The sequence below is a fragment of the Apis laboriosa genome, unplaced genomic scaffold, assembly GCF_014066325.1.
Source record: "Apis laboriosa isolate Shangri-la unplaced genomic scaffold, ASM1406632v1 scaffold204_cov149, whole genome shotgun sequence".
Lineage (NCBI taxonomy): Eukaryota > Metazoa > Arthropoda > Insecta > Hymenoptera > Apidae > Apis > Apis laboriosa.
Window position 1 is genome coordinate 9,849 of NW_025222299.1, and position 21,396 is coordinate 31,244.

At 42.4% G+C, this 21,396-nt stretch overlaps 1 long non-coding RNA gene across 1 annotated transcript in view; it reads right to left on the minus strand.

Moving 5' to 3' along the window:
* LOC122712683 overlaps window positions 1-21,396 on the minus strand; it is a 36,183-nt gene that overhangs the window by 8,083 nt on the left and 6,704 nt on the right. The window contains exon 2 of the long non-coding RNA XR_006346388.1: window positions 14,321-14,413. This is a non-coding gene — a long non-coding RNA (uncharacterized LOC122712683). The remainder of the gene's footprint in view (window positions 1-14,320; window positions 14,414-21,396) is intronic.

Genomic DNA, 21,396 nt, shown 5'->3' on the forward strand with positions numbered 1-21,396 from the left:
AAAACTTTAAGATAAACCAATTAAATAATTTATACGCGATATACTTGCCGCGCACCAACATTAAAACTAGAAGCAGAAAAGAAAAAGAAGGGAAAAAAGAAATACCTCTCGATCAAAAGTAGCACCCTGATGTACGAGTTCTCGTCCAGGCATCCGGTCACCATGTCTACCCGCGTAAAATCCTTCGATGAGAGGAAGGGACGAAGCACGATGCACGCGATACGAAAAAAGATATATATATATATACATACACAAGAGGGAACGAGAATATATCGATCGTGTATTCGATTGAAAGCGTAAACCACGAGAGAGAGAGAGAGAGAAAGAGGGAGAGGAAGAGAGGAAGGAACACGGATGGCCGAGTTGCCAGATCCGAATCGAGTGTAAAATACGGCGAATTCTTGTCCACACCGAATGAAAAAGCCGTGGGCGTCTCTGCACGCGGACGGATCAACGACTACGCCACTGCCGCACACCGCTTCATCGACCATCGACCGATCGATGCACCGCGTGCCATTCCAACCGTATCTGCCGTTTCCTTTGCCGCGAAATCGATTTTTCCCGCCTCACGCTCGATTCGAGGGACTCTCCCCTCGGTCTCTTTCCTACCAATCTTTTCCTGTCACGCGACGCCTCTTTACTGCGCGGTGTTGCGCTATGTTCCGTGCCGGCGAAAAAGGGGAGAGAGAGAGAAAGACAGACAGAGACAGAGAGAGAGAGAGAGAGAAAGAGAGAGAGAGGAGGTGGAGTTTGGGTTTTGGACAGGCGTTGGATGGGTGGGAGGGGAGAGGTGAAGGTGGGATTGTGGAGGTGGAGAGAAGATCGAGAATAGGTTGAGGTAGTTGCGCGCCGTGGAATACGTGAATTGTGATTATAATTGGCGAGGGTGGGATTTTTTATTTTTGGTGGGAGAAAGGGGATTCTTTTTCTTTTTTGAGGGGTAAAGGTCGAGTTACGATGACGAGGGTTACAGGATATTCTGTTCTTTCTTCTTCGATTGGGACTCTGTTTGGTTGGGTTTCTACGTGAAGTGAAATTTTCTGTAAATATCTAAACAAGTTCGACAGTTTTGAATTAAAGAGATTATGGAAGGGGAGAGGAGATTGTATGGATTAGAAAGAGAGAAAGTAAATCGAAGAGACAGATCAATCTTGATTAAATCGGTGTTCGCGATTCGAGAGGTGAAAGAGGGATTTTCTTTTCCTTCTTTTTATTATTTAATTAAAAAATGCCCCGCTCCTCCTCAACTCCATCGATCCGACCATGCTCATAGACAGCTCTCGCTCATTCACCAGCCAAGAGGAAGGAGGGGTGCTGCCGCCTTCCATTCACCGAGGAGGAAAAGGAAAATGGCGAGAAAAAGGAAAGGGAAAAGGAAAGAAAAAAAAAAAAAAGGGGGGGAAAAGGTGAATCGTCTCGAAAGAGACTTGAAGACCGCCGCCGGCACGCTGCGTCGGTTCGAAGCTGTGCGTGCACAAGTGTGCGAGAGCCGAGAGAAGAAAAAAGGGGGCGCGAAGAAGGAGATCAGAGAGCGGAGAAGGAGAAAGAGGGAGGGTGGGGAGAAAGAGAGTGAGAGAGAGAAAAAAAGGAAAAAATATACGTACAAACACACGCGCATATACATATATATATATATATATATGGAGAACTGGTCACGCCCGGCTCGCCCAGGCCGGGCCTCGACAATCGCGACGTTTTCAGGGCGAAAAACCGACCCGGAACCCGGGTCTCTCCGCGCTCGCTTGCACTCTGGCTCCGTCTGGTTGGCTGGCTTGGTTGCGTGCGCGCGCGCGCAGGCCACGCGGAAGTGAACGGCGCTCTCCCGCGATTTTTCGGCCCAGAAAACGTGGCGGCGTGGGTGTCAGCCTGGATACCTCGTTCGATGCACTCCTGGCTAGGAGGCACGGTCACCTTCAACCGGCACGTGAACAGGTAAGCTCGTTGCAACGGCTGCATCCACGGATACCCTCGATGGTGGATCTTTTGTTGGTATTGTGCGCGCGAGAGGGCGAGGGTATGAAAGAGAGGGGGAGAGGTCTTGCGTTACAGTGCGGGGCAAAAGTTGGATTGTTGAGGAAGAGGATTGGATCTTTTTTTTTTTTTATTTAATATTCGTAATTTGGAAAATCTTGAGTTTCTTGAGGTATGGAAATACCACGAAGAGATGGATTCTTCGATTTAATAATTCGATTTAGAAAATCGAAGGGATCGAAAAATCGTTCAAGATTTTCAAGATCTTCCGTAAAGAGGATTAAAAGTTACGACCGAAAGCCAAGAGAAACCTAAATAAACGTAAATCCTAAATCCTTCGAAAAACCTTTCTGCAAATAAATAGATCGTAAACTTTTGCTTATACAACACGTCAACGTGTCAACTGCCACCGATCCAATCTCCTCCTCCTCCCTTCTCGTTCCTTCCAAAAAAAAAAAAACCTTCTCGAAAACCGAGCGAAACTAAAACTTTTGTCGGGCACTGTATATACACACGCCATGTTTAATTCCATCCGTGTCAACGGCGAGAGAATAAGAGAGATTACAGGCCCGGCGGACCGAGCCCAAGCTTTCCCGCAACGGGACAAGACCTCTCTCGAGAGAAAGAGAAAGAGAAAGAGAGAGGCAGGGAGAGAGGAAGAGGGAGAGGGAGAGGCAGGCCACGGAGAGGAGAGCGTTTCATGGATATCAGGCAACGATACCAGTTGGATTCATAGGCAGATTTAGGTGGATATTGTTTCCGACACGACGTTACCCGGCTGATGTGGGACGTTGGCCGGTTACCGGGTGTCCGGGTATCCCTTCCTCGGCTATCCCCCTCGTTGCCGATTTTTCTGCGACGCCGGTACCAGCGTGTACTTGCTCTTCCAAGACGATTTGTTGTGCCCTGGATCCGTGCACGCTCGCGTCGCACGATGGATCGTGGGATCGACTCGGTTACGGCAGGGGTTAACGCAAGCTTAGCCTGTTTTTGGTCCACTTGGATGGGATTGGAGGATCGCGATACTGGAGAATTCACGATAATTTCACGGGGGAGAGGTGTTTCTTCCAATTTGAATCTGGATAGGAATCTCTATTATTATTATTACGAATTTTTGTTAAAGTATATTCTAAAGTTAAATAAATGTTGTTCGTTCGCGGAATCTTGCGATCGAATTTTGATTAATTGGTTGGAGGAATAGATAGGGGGGCTGGCTCTCTCTTCAGGATTTATTCGTTGAAATACCATCTTTTGTCGACAAGAAGAATTCGTCCCTTCTTCCTCCCATCATCTCTCCTCGTCCTTCGTTATACGCAGCGCGATATTCCCACGAGGGATTCGTCCAAAACTTTGTTCGAAAAACTTTGGCCACGATCGCCTCTATCGGCCCCACGAACTCTGAACTAAGAGGCTTAATTAACGAGCCACGCCAACTTTCTTCGTCCCGTGAAATTATCCACGCGATTCTCGCCTTTCGCCCAAACTTTTTCCTTTCTGGGGGAGGGGGAATGATATTCCATTTCTCTCGAAATAATCGATCAACGAAGATTTAATATTTTTTGTGGATAATTTGGAAAAAATGTGGATCGAATATATAATTACATATATAGTAGAATATATAATCAGATATATGAATGCAATTCTAAACTAATAATTTCAAGTCGGATAGATGGACGTATAGTTGGGATAATAACAAAAAATCCAACCCCAAAACTCCAGAAAAGAAATAGAAGAATCTGAATTAGATTGGAAAAAGCTCTGAGAATGGAAATTCCGTTTTCTCGAATTCAAAATTAATAATTTCAAGTCGGATAGATAATAACTGTGACAATAACAAAAAATCCAACCCCAAAACTCCAGAAAAGAAATAAAATTTGAATCGAATTGGAAAAGGCGGCGCGTTTGGAGAATGGAAATCTCGTTTTCTCTTTTTCCGGTTCCTTGCAACTCGAGAGCCCACCAGCGAACTAGTTTCGATGGGAAGATGGACACGGTTCAGTTGTCGAATTGAAGGCGTAATACCCGCGGAGAAAATTACACGTCACCGATCCATCCGCAAGTGGAACGAACGCTCTCCGCGGGGACTTTCGAACGGCGGGGAGAGGAGGATGGGAAAGGGGCACGAAGCTAATGAAGCCCGATACGGCTAGAAAGTGCTCCTCTATCGCCCTCCTCCCGTGTACCTTTTAATTTCGCATCCTACCGAGATTTATTTACCCCTCTTCCCATATTCCATTCCTTTTTCTTTTCCTTCTCTTCTGACTCGTCTCAATTCTACACTTCTGAATACACCTCGATTGCACTTACACTTCTCACGAAAATTAATAATTACACACGGACCAGCATCGAATCACAATCTTTATATATATACATATATATATAGGTAACCCGGATAGATCACGATCCGAGGATCGATAAATTATAATGTTTACCATGGGGAAAAGTTCGAGCGTGTGGTCGTGTATCGTGCGATCGGGGGAAGAGGGGGCGAGGGGGGTGTGGAAAAAACCGGCAGGACCGACGAAACAGGTTCCCCGGGTTGCGCTTGTTCCGGCGCACGTGAGCAGGAAAGTGGTAAAAGCACGAGGCGGAATGCGCCTCGAGCAGGCCTTGAACGCGGTTTGCATCTCCAAGCGTTGTGCCAACCCTTGCTGAGGGGGAGGATCGAATCGGAGGGTTGGCCTCGAGGAATTTCAGTTCTCTCTTTCTCTTCTTTTTTTTTTTTTTTGGAATCTCGTTGTGGAAGATCAGGGATTGGAGATTACGGCGTTACTGTGTGCACGTTTTTACGTAATGATCGTAAGAATTCCGATAAAGTTTCATTTATATTGCGAAAAACATTCATTTGTATCGTAATATCGAGATCGTGAATAAGATAGAAAAATTGTTGGATATCGGAGACAGCGAGTTTGTAGCCGACAGGCTTGGAGGAAAAAAATAAAAATAAAAAATTCATACGCTGGATGATATCCGTTCCATCGAATCCCCTGATACGATATTAAAATAACATTGGAATATATTGGAAATGGCCTATATATCCGGTACGAAAGCAGTAGCGTATCCAAGCTCGACGCTTTGCATTAAAAAATTCCATTCGTATCCAATTTTCGTATTTATGTAATTCTTCGATCGATTCGATAATACGAAATTCTCCATCCCTTTTCAATTACAATAATTATCGCACGATAAATGTTTCGATATCGTTTTTTCCCAAACACGAAAGAAGAGAAATTTATTTATCAATTTGAATGAAATAAGAAACGTGAAAAGTGAAAAGTGTTCGAATTAAAATTAAAATCATCCACGGACGACGATTCGTCCAAGTCTGGCTGCGCGCTGTAAAACGGTTAAATCTGGCTAATCGCAAAATCACGACTCCTGATCGTACGCGTCTGCATCGGCCATTAAGCCTCGTATTATTATTCGTTTCCTCCTCGTCTCGTCCCCCGTCCCTTGTTCCCCCGAGCTTTCATCATTCATAAAACGACTCGCGTTTTATTCTTGCCGTTGGTCGTAAAACGGGGCCCCGGTGTTTGCTTATTTGCAGGCATAAATAATATAAATTATATGAATTATATAAGAAGCGATCCTTTTTAATCCTTTTTTAACGGAATTCCTCCGAGAGTTTCGCCCTTTTCCATCCTTTCCAAACACACGTCCGCTCGTTCTTCCATTATTACACTCGACGATTTTTTTCACTCGGCAAACAGATAGCAGCGAGGATAATCGAGACGGACGATTGTCACTCGGCTCGATACACTGGGTTATTACACGCGGCGGTTATTACACGAAGTCAGCAACGCCGAGGTTACCTCGGTAATTCAGCATTGCTATCTGCCAATTAAAATGGCCCAGGAATATTGTCGTTTAATGGGGCTGATCATGATCACTTTTCGTAGAAACTATCATCGCGTATGTAAATTACGAATCTGTTATTATCGAACGTATGTATATATTATACGTATCAGGCTTATGAATTATCGGGTATGGAACGCCAAGTATAATTCTTCGCATCAATTTTTATATTTTGTTCGATATTTTGTTCGCATCTTTCGATTTTAAAATAATCCAGAATCGAACAATTTATCTTGATCGAATTTATATTACGATTCTTCTTATACGATCTTATCTTTGTGAAGAGAAAAATTTAAAATAGCATTCGTGTAAACTCGATATTCTTACTCGTGAATACGAAGAAAGGTTATCTCTGGAAAAATTAGTTTAATATACGTGTAAAATAGTAATTGCGCGCGCGCAACACCATTCCAAACTTCCTTTCCAGAGCGGAACAACCCGACCTGCGAAAAATCTGCGAAGCATTCTCGTAAGAGGCAGAAAACCACGAAACCGCAACCGACAACAAAAACCCAGTGCAATCGTTCTCTAAATACCCCACCAAGTTACAAAGCCTCTTCCCACAAGCTCCACTGACACGAATCTCTCTCTCTCTCTCTCTCTCTCTCTCTCTCTCTCTCTCTCTCTCTTTCTTTATTTCCAAAACGACCAACTCGATATCTCTCGAATTTCTCCAAGCTATTTCGCCTAATCGACCGTCATCATCCCTCTAGGTCAGAGCCGCCCTGAGCAACGTTCCAGAGGTGTCTCGTTATAAATATCGAGGCGAACTAGGTTGCAGGTGGAAGTGTAACACCGATATACACTCGAATACGGAGTGTCTCATCTGAAATTACCACCTTGAATTTTGTACTGTTATTATTCATAAACGTTTTAAATTGAATGGTTTCGAGAAAGATCATATACATCAATTTTTATTTCGAAAGAATTTTTGAATCAATCCACGTGTAACTAAAAATTATTGCAAGTAAGTTCGAGAGAATGTTTTATTAAAATTTTATCTTACAAGGAGGAATAGACAAGTGTACAAGTATACTTTGTCTTTCTTTCAAGTTAAAAATTATATTGTCAATCATTCTTAAAAAAAAAGGAAAGAAAGAAAAGTAGAAAATCCATCCAAACATTGGTAAAATAAATAATAAGAAGAAAAATCATGGTGATGAATCTCGAGACACTCTATATATACACGCGCGTGCCTTTTCGATACAAAGAGCGTGGAAACGAGAAACCCGAGAGTTTCATCCGGGATGGGAGGATTTACAAAGAGATACCGATCGTGAATCTGCTTCTAATATCGGCGAGCGACTTTCTAATTTCACGGGGAAACCGCGATCGAAAGGCGGTTCGACACGGATTTCGAGAGGATCGTTCCCGCGATTGATGATTGATAATTAGATGCTTGGAAATCGTGTTACTGGAATTGGAGGATAGGATTTTCAAAGCTTTCGTACTTTCTCGGAAGTAGCCTTTACAGGAGAGGAAAAAAAAAAAAAACTTATGAAATTTTCATCCCCCTTCAAAAACCCATTTTTAACCCTCGCGTTTCCAAATCCAACACCGAAAACAATCCCTTCCAATAATACACGCCCCCTTCGTATCCATCCCCTGTCCATTCATCTCCAGCGTTTCCAAAAAAAAAAAAAAGAAAAAAAAAAAAAGGAATCTCGAAATCTCTCGCCACTTATTTCCAGCCCGTAGGGCCTCGGCGTAACTGCAGTAGTAGCGCCTCGCCAGTTGCGCCCAAGTGCATTTCACCGAGATTACGGGTGTATTGACCCCGGCGTCACCCCCTCGTCGCCCTTCCGCCACTTTCCTCCGCCTGCAACGCTCCACTCCCCTCTCCTCTCCTCTCCGTCACCCCCGCGCCGCCTCCTGGCCGGAGGTCGCCGACGACAACGAGCCCCCCCTCCCCCCGCAGCAGCAGCCGCTTTCCACCACCCCTCCTGACCCTGCACCCATTAAGCCGAGCGCTACGCCGCCGCCGCCGCCGGCAATCGACACTGCGAGACGACGACGAGGCCAAGTCGACGGGGGTGAGGATGCGATGGATCCCTTCTTCCTCTTCTTTTCTATAGATTTCTAAGGTTTTCTTTCTTTTTTCTGATCGATTCGGTGGTTTTTTTACGAGGAGAGGCATTTGGTTTGTGTTCAATTGTAATATAGAGTTGGAATGTAGAATCTTGTATGTTGTCTTTCAGGCTAAATTTACACCTCTAAAGTCATTGTAAGAAGAAGTATTGTTACGATTTTCTCGAGGGGGAGGGGTGAGGATGTGATGGATCGTTTTCTAGTTTTATTTTCCTTCGATCGATTCGGTGATTTTTTACGAGGAGAGATGCGATTTTGTATTTAATTGTAATATAGAGTTCGTGCATTTTATAAGCTAAATTCAGCTTCTAAAATCATTCTGAGAAGATGTATTGTTTCGACTTTCTCGAGAATCATTGATAAGTTGAGGGAAGTGATGTTGCGATGTTTTTTACGAGGAGAGATGCGCTTGGTTTAATCGTAAATAGAGTTCATCTATCTTTCTATGTATTGTTTAGTAGAAAAAGAAATTTTACAAGAAAAGTATCTAACAACGATGAATGATAAATAAATCGTAAAGTAGTTACTTTAAGAAGATGGCATTGTTTCAACTTTGTCGAGAATCGTCGCTTTAATCAACGGCGAGGGGGGTTGGTTTGCCTTTGGCGCCAAGTCGAAGGGTCTCGTTTATTTGTCCCGTTGATGGAATTGATTGTTGAAACTCCTCGAGGAAGGGGAAAAGATACATCCGCCACCCCTCCTCGAGATTAAAGGGTTGATTTTCAAGCTTGGACGTCGTTAAAGGTGAGGAGGACTCGGCTCACTCCCGGTGTAATCCTCCCGATTCAAAGGGATGCCGGTGTTTACCAGTGGAAATACGAAGGAACGAGGTTCGAATCGTGTATCCACGTTGTGTAAATTCGTGAGTATGGGGGTATATTTATTCCGAAGACACCCTACGTAAGGGTGGCGGTGGTTGAAGAGGAGGGATCGCGTCGTTGGAGAAGGTCAAGCCACTCGTCGTCTCGCTCATCCGTCGTGAAAAGAATCGAGGATTTACACACGTTTATTTGCCCGGTGGCAATGTTGGAAAAAGCACGAGGGCTCGTTTCTACTTCGAGCTTGAAAGGGAAATGATTAATCAGACGAATAACGAGGAGAAATGTAATTGTTTTTATTTGGTTATTTCTCGTTATTATTTTCATCGTTATATTGGGAGCAAGTATCGCATTTGTTTTCGATAAAGCGAAAATATTTATGTTTATTGATGTTTAATTGATAAATGTTTTCCACAAAACAATTTGGAAACAATTTTTTGTTTTGGTTTCTTGGTACTTTGCCTTGAAATTTAATCGAGGACGATTGGAAAATAAAATTCTGAAAAGATGAAAATATATATCGAGAATATTAGCGGTAAAATTTGTTCAGAGATTAGGCAAAGATTAATTGCACAGTTAAAAATAATATAATAATAATATCTAAAAGATATAATTGCCGCTTTGCATAGTACAATTTAACAAAGAGTTAAATTGGAAAATATAATTCATATCCATATAAAAAAAAAAATATGTAACAAGTACACTTATCGAAACGAAGAGGAATTTTTGCGAAATAATATCCATAATTAATCCAAATCTTTTTTCCCATAAAATAAACATCGCTCGTTCTTTACATCGATCATCATCACATCATCGATATTCAAGAATACATACCAATTTCCTTGTCAATTATCACACGTTTACACGTGTATTAAATTACCTAACTAACTGATATCTCAATTACAAAATCTGCTTATCCGATAAAATGCTACGTCTCGAAAGACCAGACCTGCTTAACCGCTTAAAAAACACCTTCTCAAAAAAGTTTACTTTCATAAATAATACAAGGAAAAAAGAAAAATATATATATATTCGATTTAGAAGAATCTTCGATCGAATCAATTGGAGCAAAAGGTCAACGACCTCCTCTTACAACGTATCGCAAACAACGCGTTATCGAGCATCGTATCCATTATCGAACGTTACATAATACGCGGTGATATTCAACTGCGCTCGAATCGTGAAGAGCGGCGGCGACCTTTCCGCGGCGCGAACTCGCCGATGAAAACTCGCGGCGTTTGATCGATCGATGGACGGACGGACGGATGGATGGATGGATGGAAGCGAGATTTCCGCGGGCGATCGGGGCCGGTTGCAAAACGGGCCCGTACGCACGGGCCCCGAGTGAAAGTAAGATTCTAGACACGTGACGCGGCATCACGCTGCACGCGCCGCGGAAAAATGCGCCTAGGTGCACCTGTGTGCGCGTCACAGACGACGCGGAGGGCAACGCGCCCTGGAGTAGCCCCCCCTCCTCTCGGGAGCGGACGGGAGAGGGAACGCTTTGGAAGAGTCTCGAAGGAGAGGTTGGGGAACGAAGGAGAGAAGAAATTTCGGGGACTTTTCATTTTTCCATATATATCAGAATATTATATATTAGAAATGACGAAAAGGATTCTCTTGAATTGAATTTTGTGATGAGAGTTGCCTCGATTAATTTTCGAGAAGAAAGAATTTTCGAAGACTTCGAAGTCATTCCTTTCGATCAGAGAGAAATTAGGAAGGAGGGGATGATGGCAAAATAAATAGACACGTGATCAATTCTCCGATACGAATTGCAAAAGATTCGATTTAAAAGAAAAAAAGTTTCAAAATTCTTGATCCCCTGTATATTCACAGGTTGGGAACCACTGACCTAACCCAACCGAAACGCCACCTACGCCGTGCCTCCCCCGGCACAAAAACCTAACCTCAAAACCGAGCAACAAGAATCCACTCCGGCAACCTTCTCTCGCAACAAAACCACACGAAACCTCCCTTCCCCCCTCCCCCTCCCCCTCCCTTTAACATCCCACCAAACAGCCTCCGCCATAACGCTTCGAGTGCAACTTCCGGTCAGTCAATCAACAGACCGACAGCCACTCCGCGATGAGAGAAATAAGAAGCACAAGAGAGGGAAGAATTCTCGTCGAAGGATCTGGAAGGGAATACCCTTCTTCTTCTTCTTCTTCTTCTTCTTCTTCTTCTTCCTCTCTCTCTCAGTCTCCATCTCTCTCGCTCTTTCCTTCTTTCTCTGTCTCGGTGCGCGAGGCCCAGGGAGCGGTGTAATTTTCTAACGAACCGCGAACGGGATTCGTTCCTCGACAAACGGCCTGATTTATAGCGGCTTCCACGCGTTTATGGACAACAGCGAAGCGAGCGCGGGCAACGCGCACTGCTCTCGATCCAGTCCCGAGCCGGATGGGCGCAAGGACCCCGAAGAGGACTCGCGCTCAAGGGGCCAAGGGCCCCTCGCCGTGTCGGCCGCGCTCGCACGGCCAGACAGACCCATAAAACGCTTTATATTCCTGCCCAAGGAGTACCCGCGCCAGCCGGGTATACCGCGACTTTTCTAAGCGCGAGCACACCTCGGAAGGGAATAATAAAACCGAGTACGGGGCCCTATGGGCGTGTGCGTTTCGCTTGAAATATTTAGATTTTCTGCTCCTAGCGTTGGTCTCTCTTTTACCTTCTCTCTTTCTTTCATTCTTTCTTGTAGCCGTTGATCAACAAGGATTTGAAAGAGGGGATGGTTTAAGGATCGAGCAAAGGATACTCTTGATATTTTTTTAAAAATTATTCACGAGGAAGCGCGTATATATATATATATATATATATATGTATGTATATGAAAATTTTAGAAAGTCGAACGAATCGAGAGATTCCTTAACTTCAGAACACATCGAATATATTCGATTTCTTGCACGAGTGGAGAGAGGTTGAAAGGAGAGAGAGAGATTAATCTCGAAGGGAAAAAATCGCGGAAGATATTAATCCGCGGGGAAGAGGAGCGCAGAATCGGTGGAGACCAGGAGGTGGCAATCGATAATCCTGAATTCTTCCGCTATGATGCCTTTCNGGAAGAGGAGCGCAGAATCGGTGGTCGGAGGAGACCAGGAGGTGGCAATCGATAATCCTGAATTCTTCCGCTATGATGCCTTTCCACGAAGCTGTGTCATTGCACCATCGCGGAGAGGAGAGACGGGTTGCATACAGAGTAGAGGATGAAGGGGGCTAGGCACCCTCGTGCACGCATGCACAATGCTCGAGGAGGGTGCAACAACCTCCTCCACCTTGGACTAGGAAGAGGAGGAGAAGGAGTCGAAGGAGAAGAAGGACAAGCGAGGCGGCTGCCGAGGCGAGAGAATAGTCTGCCACGGTCTACAGTCGCGTTTTCAAGCACGCGTTTCTCGTTACTCTGTGGTGGAGAGAGAAGGAGAGGGAGAGAGAGAGAGAGAGAGAGAGATAAGGGAACAGAGAGAGAAAGAGAGAGTAGGAGCGAAACGTTGCTGGAACGTTTGGTTGCTTTTTTCGTTTTGGCTATGGGGGAACGTTAAGTTTCTTGAGTCACTGGCTTTTGTTTCTACTTGCTTTTGTTATGGAGAACATTACATTTTTGAGCCGTGCAAGTAGCCTTTTCGTTTTTACCTGCCTTTTGTTATGGAGAATATTTCATTTTTGACCCGTGTCCAATAGCCTTTCTCCTTTCGGTGCTTTTGTCCTCGGTTATACAATGTAGAATATGTACTTTAAGTAATTGACCGTTCCGCTTTTGTCTTTTAATCGATGTTTTCGCAGGAAAGATTTATATTGTTATTCGATCTCGATCCAATGTCCAATTTTTTACTCATTCTTTTTTTTTTACAACTCTCTTTTGATTAATAATCTCTCTCTCACTTATATTATTATATTAAATTTTGAGAATCGATGAATTTTTTTCCCTTAAATATTCGAATATAGAATCATTATTCATTCCTTGCTTCGATTCGATAACTTCGAAACTCAGTCAGAAATCCTTCGTCTCTGGTTATTAAATTTACGATGTTATACGATGTTTATAAACACCGTATAATTAAACGAATATTTTGCACAGTGTAAATATTTCGATTGCGATGTTTCTATTTCTCGATCCCGTTTGGGAATCGTATATATCAATTACGAGGAAACGAAGATACATAGAATGTTTTCATTTAAGAGATTATCCCCGTTATCTCTATATATATATATACCCGCGCAGATAAAATTTTCGAAAGAGTAATTCGCTCTTAATACGAATCGATCGAATCGTTCCACATTTTCGCGAACAACCGATTGCAATATCATCAGCGACCAATAATATCGAACACACGAAGAGTAATAACAAATAATTATAATTAAATCATCATCATCTACCTTTATTACTTTATCATTAAAAAAATGACACGAGTCAAAAGGAAAATTTCACACCGCATTCCAACACTAAATTCGCTCACGTATTCGAGATCCTCCTCCCCCTGTTGACGAACAATTAAGAGAAACCTCTACTAAACAAAGGCTCGTTAATCGTCGATTAGAAACCGCCAATAATCGAGCGGAAGGCGAGGGGAGGGGGCTCGAAGAAATATTCATTAATTCCATTAGCGACGCCGAAACGATAAGAATCGTGACTCATGCACGGTGGCATAATGCCCCTCTCCCCCTCCCCCTCCCCATTTTGTCCGCTCGTTTTTTTCTCTCTTTCTTTCCTTTTTTCAATCGCGCATATCGTGCACAAGATTAGAAAACTCGCGTAGGTGTCGTTCGATTTATAACGAGGGGAAGGGAGGAGGGGGAGGGGCTAATTGACAGGCCATCGATCGATCGATGATACGGGTCACCGACACGCGTAGAGGAGGGGGAGAAGAGAATGCAAGGAAAGAAAGAAAGAAAGAAAGAAAGAAAGCGACGAGAACTTCCTACGATTCCTACGGACGTGGCGCGGCGCATATTTATTCGAGGACTATCTCGTTCTACGAGACCTCAATGCGAATCGTGACTTCTGTTCCATTCATGTGCAGTCAGGGGAATCGACCCGGTGGACGGTCTTTCGATCGATCAGGGATTGGGGGAGGGGGTGGCTTTTGTGACTCGATCCTCGAATCGAAGAAATTTGGAAGGAATATACAAATATATATATATTTTTGATAGAAGTGAAAAATGAAGAATTCGAATCACCTGTGGACACAGGATTTCTTTCCTTTTTTTAGAAGGATTGATTCCGGCGAAAGAGACGAGATTTTAAATCAGATTCGAATAGATGCTGACATTCCTGGCATGGATTCCACGAGTTCGACTTGGACACTTGGTGAAAATTCCAACGGCGGAAAACAGAAGTTACGGAGGAGGAAAGAGAGAGAGGGGGGAGGGGGATGGAGAAAGAAGCGTCGACGACCTTGCATTAGGTCACGGCCTTGACATCGTTTCGAGGAAATCTCTTACATTACCTCTGTGCATTAACGAGCATCCTAGATCTATATGTGTATCGATCAAATGATCGACCCGATGAAAATTATTCGTGAAAACATTAAGCTAAGTTATTCAAGATCTATCCAAGAGAGTAGTTGCTGGCAAGTTAAAATTTAATACTCTACCTTGTCGAACATGACGAGTGTTTCCGATCCAGCGTTTAATAAATACCTTCGAGGTTTGGGGGAATTTGTGAAACGATGGTACATGGATCTTACCTGAAAAACAGAAAAACAAGATGCGTGAGTATAATTGAAAATTTTCAACGTACAATTCTTCTTATTGCGAGAGATACGGATTATCTATAAATTATTCCAATTTATTTAAAGCCAATGCAAAAAGTTTTTAATAAACCAATAATACAACTAATAATCCTCGAATCATTCGATATTTCGATATTTCTTCGTGATCACAAATCGAATAACCATCCTCCTCCTCCTCCTACCAACGCTCAAAATTAATTACCCTCACGTGCCATCTTATCCGATGATGCGTAAAACGTTTCTTCACCCCCGTAAGTAAAACCCTTATCTTCTAAATTAAAATGCAAAATGAAGAGAAAGAAGAAGAAGAAGAAGAAGAAGAAAAATCGAAACCGACGTCTAATAGCAACGTCTAATAAACATTAAAATAGCTCCTAGTAAGCTAGGTTAGGCTGGTTAGCAGCAGACATACGCAGCGGCCCACCTTAATCGAAACCACCTTATCTTTCAACCTAAGTGGGACCAAAAACCGAGTGTTAAAGTGCAAGGCGTAAAACGCAATACGAAAGAGATCTGGGAGCGATTTAGATAAACATCGAGTGGAAACAGCGGCGCGCGTGCCTATCCCGCGCATAAATCTCAGCCAGCTCGGTCACGCGTTCGACACAAATTATCCTGTTCACGGTGTACACGTGATACCGCGAGCGGTGCCGGAAACCGGCGGTTAATGCCCGATTTCCCAATCTATCGAGGCCCCCTTCGACACCACACCGACTCTGACTCATTCCCGGTTATCCAATCCACTTTCCGCCTTTGTTCTTTCACGGGCGTATATCTTTACATCATCATCCATTTCTTCTTATTCTTATAAAATATTCTCGTAGATTTAAAATCGAATCGAGATATTATAAAATAAATTCGAGATAATATAAGCCAATTATTTATCATTCTGATAAATCGAATTGAGTGGATTTTGTCGATTTGTAAAACTTCTTCGTTCGAGAGCTTTGAAGGAGAATCAGAGAAATTAAAGTGTTGGGCGCGTGAAACTCACCACGGGCAATCCGTTAAACGTCACGAAGGCCCGTTTTTCACTTTCACGTTGTTGCGCATGCACGGCAAGGAGATTATTTCCAAATACGAATCCAATGGTGGAGCGTCACGAGAAGGTCTGCACCCTTCTCCCCCCTCTTCTCCTTTCCCCTTCCGCCGCGCATCGGCTCTCGGTCGTTTCCCTCTCTCGTTTTTTTCGCGAGGGAACGAAGGGCCACGCGTTACGCTACGTGACACGAGAATCACGTTACGCCCATATAACACACCAGCCGGCTAACGATCACGAGCTTAAACGAGCCGGCTACGTGACTGAATCACGAGCCACGTGTAATGTCGTGAAAAGTCGCGACGAGACCCTCTCTCGAGATCCTCTTCCGCGCTCGTCGCGATATCGCGTGAATCCCGAGGACGAGGGGAGGGGTGGGGTGCAAATCGATCGAAAAGTGGCTAGGTTAAGAAGAGAATTTTCCTCGCGTTGTGATACGTCGCGTTCTCGCTTTCGATCGAAAGTGAACGTAAAACAGTCGTTGTCGATGAGTATAACGTAACGACTCGTTATCTAATATATCTGTCGATTATTCGATGAAAATTGGTACAAAGGTTTATATTATACATCGATTCGAGTGAAAATTGAGAGTAATATGTAAGTACATGCGGAGTAATTTATTCCATTTTCTTAGAATTCTAATATTCGAAAAAAAAGAAAAAAATTGTATCGTTACACTCTTTCTCAAGAAGAAATTTTTATTTTTCAATTCTCATCGAACAAATTCATTATCGAGAAATGTAAGAAATCTTGGGCGTGTCGAAATCAATTGCGGTTTGATTTTTTTAAAGAAATAAACTCTGTAACAGATCGATAAAATACAGAATGGAATAATATTTGGACATGTATTAGACCTATTAAGATAACGGGAATAGTTTCGATATCTCGATTTTATAAAGTTACAATAATTAATTAACCTCTAATTGGCGATACACAGATCAAAGATACGGAAACGTATACATAATTTTTTCCAACGAATCTAAATTCACCAATTCAATCTGGCTTGTTCTTTAACCTCACCAGATCTCTAGGAAACTAAGAATAATTCCAAAGACACTGTTAATACGAATAATAAAACGCTAAAATACAGCGTAACAAGATTATATTATAAATCTCCTAACCTCACTTTCACGAAATAACCTATAAATACAGAAATCACCTTTCCTCGTGAAAAAAAGTATCGAAAGATTGGCAGTAAATCAATTCGAACGAAGAGAGAAGGAGAGACAGAGCAGAGAGAGAGCAATTCGTTCTTATAATATCGTATGTAATTGCGCCAATGCACTCGCTGGAATTTTGGTCGTGCGAGTAGAGGTTACGTAAGATTCGCTCGAACGATCACGCGAATTGCAACTGGCGAGAATTCTAGTCGCGCGCGGCTCACGAGACTTTCGAGCTATTCTTTCGCTACTTTGGTCTAGAATTATTAGATATTGTTATTATTATATTATTACGAACATTATTACGAACGAGATGAACGTTCGATAGATCGATAGATCGAAAGCTGTTATTAGAGATGTTAATGTCTATCCATGATTTAAAATATATTGTTACGATATTAATGACAGGAAGGGAAAGGACATATTTCAACAGAGTTTACTTATTTTTATTATGTTATTGAACAGTTTAAGACTGCAATCATAACTTTTATTAGAGATTATATTACAACAGTGAAGTCGTGTATATTTAATTGAATCAAGGTTAGAATTATAAAGTTCGAACAGCAGGATAACGACTTTAATAATTGCATCTATCGATTTATTGGATATATATATATATATATATATATATTTTTTTTTTAATGGAAATGAATCCTACGACGCTACGTAAAAATATATAATCAAGTGTGTAAAGTAATTTTTTACTCCCGTTCAATTTTCTTATCTTCGCAAAAATATAAATTTGCATGTGATTACAAGATACTGAATAAACGTGAAATATTTTTTATAATTCAAAAAAGTTTTATAATAAACTCAATTCCCCTTGCGAAACGAATTAAAATCCAAAATCTGAATTCGAAAACGATTGACTCGTGAAAAAAAAAAGAAAGAAAGAAAGAAAGAAAGAAAAAATCAATGAAATACACGACCAAGCAGCGCCTATTATTACCATATCACGACCCATAATGTTGCATTGATTCAACAATATTATAATATACATTTAAAAATTAAATAATTTAAATACGATACACAATTTAAATTTTCAACTTAAATATTATAAGCTCATTATAATTTTAAATAATATCGGAATACATACGATCGAATACTCTCGACTTATGTTATAATTAAAGAGAGCCTATACCCGGGTCGAAACAAATCGAGATATCGAGGTCAAGATTGAAATCGAGATCGTGCGTACGAATTCGCTCACCCGGTAGAAGGACGATTCGAGTGAAATGCACGAATACCAAGGACGAATCCACGGCACTGACTCACATTTTAAACCGGCCAGTGCACATCCGACCCTTCCGACCATGTTCAACCAAACCCGCTCCCTCCATCCAAGGAACACGCGCGAACGAGCCACGTTGCGACCCGTTTTTGATCCGTTCCGCTCGAAACGGAATCGAATAAATTCAATAAACGCACACGATTTTGAGTTTTCCATCGGTTGAAAAAAAAAAATCGATTTCCTTCTTAAAGAAGATTTATATAGATTCGCATATAATATATTCGTAAGATTATAATAATCACCGTTTAATAGTGTCGATTATTGGACAAGTGGAAACAGGTAATATTTCCAAGTAATATTCCAAAGTATATTGTAATTCTCAAATAGTCCGTAAATTTAATTTCTATCACGCGATCATCAATATCCACTTTCACTATTCATCGAGTTTAATGTTCATAATATTCCTCCTCTATCCTCGCCATTCTTCCCCGCGATTCTCGAACGGTAATAATATGGATATATGCGATATAAACGCGATGGAGAGAAAGATGTCAAAAAAAACGTGACGAAAAAAGAGAGAGGGAGAGAGACAGTCGTCCTGGTTGCTGGTGGGAAGTTGGTGTTGTAGTTGAATTAGCTATAAATCAGGGCGAATTCAGGCGATGAGAATTATTTATGACCGGCCTGATCGGACGCCTAGTAGAAACCCTCTTTGAACTGTTTCTCTTCTGTTTCTCTTACGGTGCACCATAAATACGATAGCCGTGAAGAATAGAGACAGCCGTAAAATTCAAACGGTCTCGCGAGCCCACGATTCCCTCTATCGTTATGGCTATAATATACTATCTATTAGCGAAGAAAACTCGTGCCCCCTCCCCCCCCTCCTCCCCCTCCATCGCGTTTACATAAGTTATCCGAGCCCAAGATGTATCTATCATGCAATTTTCTTCCTCTTTCTTCTTAATTCTCCGAGAGAATCAAATCAATCTGAACTCATTTGAATTTATTCTAATCGAACAGAAATTCGTTGCAACTTGTTGAAAAGATGAACAGGAACAATTCATCCTTCCCTTTAATCCCTAACGCATCCTTGCGTCGATTCGGATCGAATAAAATCAATTTAAAAATCTCTCTCCGTGCCGAATTTAAATTGCCAACGAAATTTACCACGTCACATACAAAAGAGAGACACGTCATATACAAAAAATAAAACAACCACCGGTTGAACCAAATTGACCAAAATCCGGTTATTATTAACCGCTGATAGGGGCTGAAACAAAGACGCTCGATCCCTCGCTTATCACTCGTGAATCAACGATACATAACACGGTGGCGCAAGAAATCAACAATCACAATCCGTAAGGCGCGTAATAATATACACGCTTATGCACACGCCAACAAGTCATATGCAGTTAACGTATGCGCACACCGAGTAAAAGACACGTAGGAACGGGGTCTCTGAACCCGCCAGATACAATCTCTCTTTCTCTCTCTCTCTCCCTCTCCCCCTCTCCTCCGCTATCTATCTATCTGGCTGGCTGGCTGGCTGGCTGGCTGGCTGGCTGGCTGGCGAGAGAGCCGGCCTCACATACCTCCCGTCCTACGTAACGTAAAAATGCGTCTCCCGACACGCGTACAGAAAATATACACGGAGTGGCCTCTATTCACCGGCTCCTAGATACGCTGATAGGAGGAGGCTGCCGCGGCTCGTGCCTACCGGTATCTCCGATTTTTTCCTTCTTCTCTACCTTTTTTTTCTCCCCTTTCCTTTCGTTGGGATAGGTCGTGTAGATTATTATCGAAGGTTCTAGAAGGATCGAAGAAGGAAAGGGCGAAAGAGGGGGAAGAAGAGGAGTTTTTTTTTTTTTTTTTTTTTTCTCTTCGGAGAGAAAAGCGGAGAGCGTTAATTATTAAATGAAATTGTTGATTCGTTCTCATCGCGTTCTCATACGCGGGGGAAAAAATGAACGGATAACGGTGATGATAGGGGGAGGGAGGAGGGGGAGGGGGTGTTGTATCGATATTTTTAGCGACCGTTCCGCGGCTGAATTGGAAGCTGAGACAGGCAGGAGGGGGAGGAAGCGTTTAAACGCGCCTCCATGGAGGAAATTATGCGCGGCCCGGGGCCAGACGGGGCCGGACACCAACAACGGAAGATGGTCGGCAAAGATTTATTCTTTACAATTACCGATAATGAAACGTAATGCGGCTACGAGGATCGCGACGAGGCCAACTTGATCGCCCATCTGACATCGTTCCGAGCCCAAAGATTTCGAATCTCGTCTCGAAATCTAGAGTTTCTATTCCATTTAATTCGCGGTGTTTTAAGTATTATAATCATAATTTCGGAGGATTGTCCTTGATCAAATATATTTGAAGACATTACGAGATTCTCTCTCTCTCTAAAAGCTTCTTCTCGTCAAAAAAAAAAAAAAAAAGAGAAAGGGAGGAGAAAAATCTAAGAGCACTTGAAAAGCGTAATAATAAATGGCGGGAAAAGGAAAAAGGGAAGGTTAAAAGAGGTACAGGTTCGAGACGATTTACAGTGGAACGGGACGGATCCGGAGTCGTTTATGCGGCCATAAGAGTACGTGCAGTTACGATAATCCGAAGGGGGGGGTTGAGTTTGCATGTGTTCGAGGAGGTTTAATCACGGAGGATCGACGGGGATCTATCGGTGGGAACACGGGAGCTTAAGGCGGATCCGACACGTTGATCCAATCGAGCCAAGTGCAACGACGGGGTTACGCGTAAATCGATCGAGGTTAATCGGGAGGAGGGGGAGGGGGGAACCGAGAAATTCGACTCTTTTCTAAATTCCTCTATCAATCATTAGTGGTTTGTGCGCCATTCGGGTGCGAAGAGAGCGTTCTTTCGAAATAACGTTTCGAATAATTGCGATCTGGAATTATTAATTCGAGGGGATAGTAATTTTCTAATAATTTTTATTGGGGTAATTTATAACTTTAACGGTTGAAAATTGTAGAATATATTGCTCCAGATGCAAGGGATTAAATATTCGTTGTATTAAAAGGATATGTTCGAGGATAACGTTCACGGTTGAAACGAAAGAGGAAAGAGATAGAAATTATTGCATATTCGCGCAGAAACTTTAATTGGTCGATTGATCCGAGTGGGAAAAACTAGGAAGATAATTTTATAACGGTGCAAAAACATGTAGATTCTGTAAGATCTGTTATTCCTCATTTTTTTATCCCATTTCTCGCGCTCATTCATCTTGCAACACTCCAATTAGAAGAGGTAGGAAATTCTTTCATACCTCTCGTGAAGCAGCAAAGGATTTCGCAAAGAAAATTAGACTTCGGATTGCATGAAGTATTCAGGGGATTTAAGTGCCTACTACGTACACATTTAAAAAAGACGAGGTTGACTTCGTTCCCAAAGGAAGAGCGTTTTTAAAAAGGGACCTCTCGTTGCGGGAGAGAGGGGGAAAAAAAAAGTTCGAATAGGATTTTTCTCCACGCTATAGAGACTTAAAAAAAAAAAA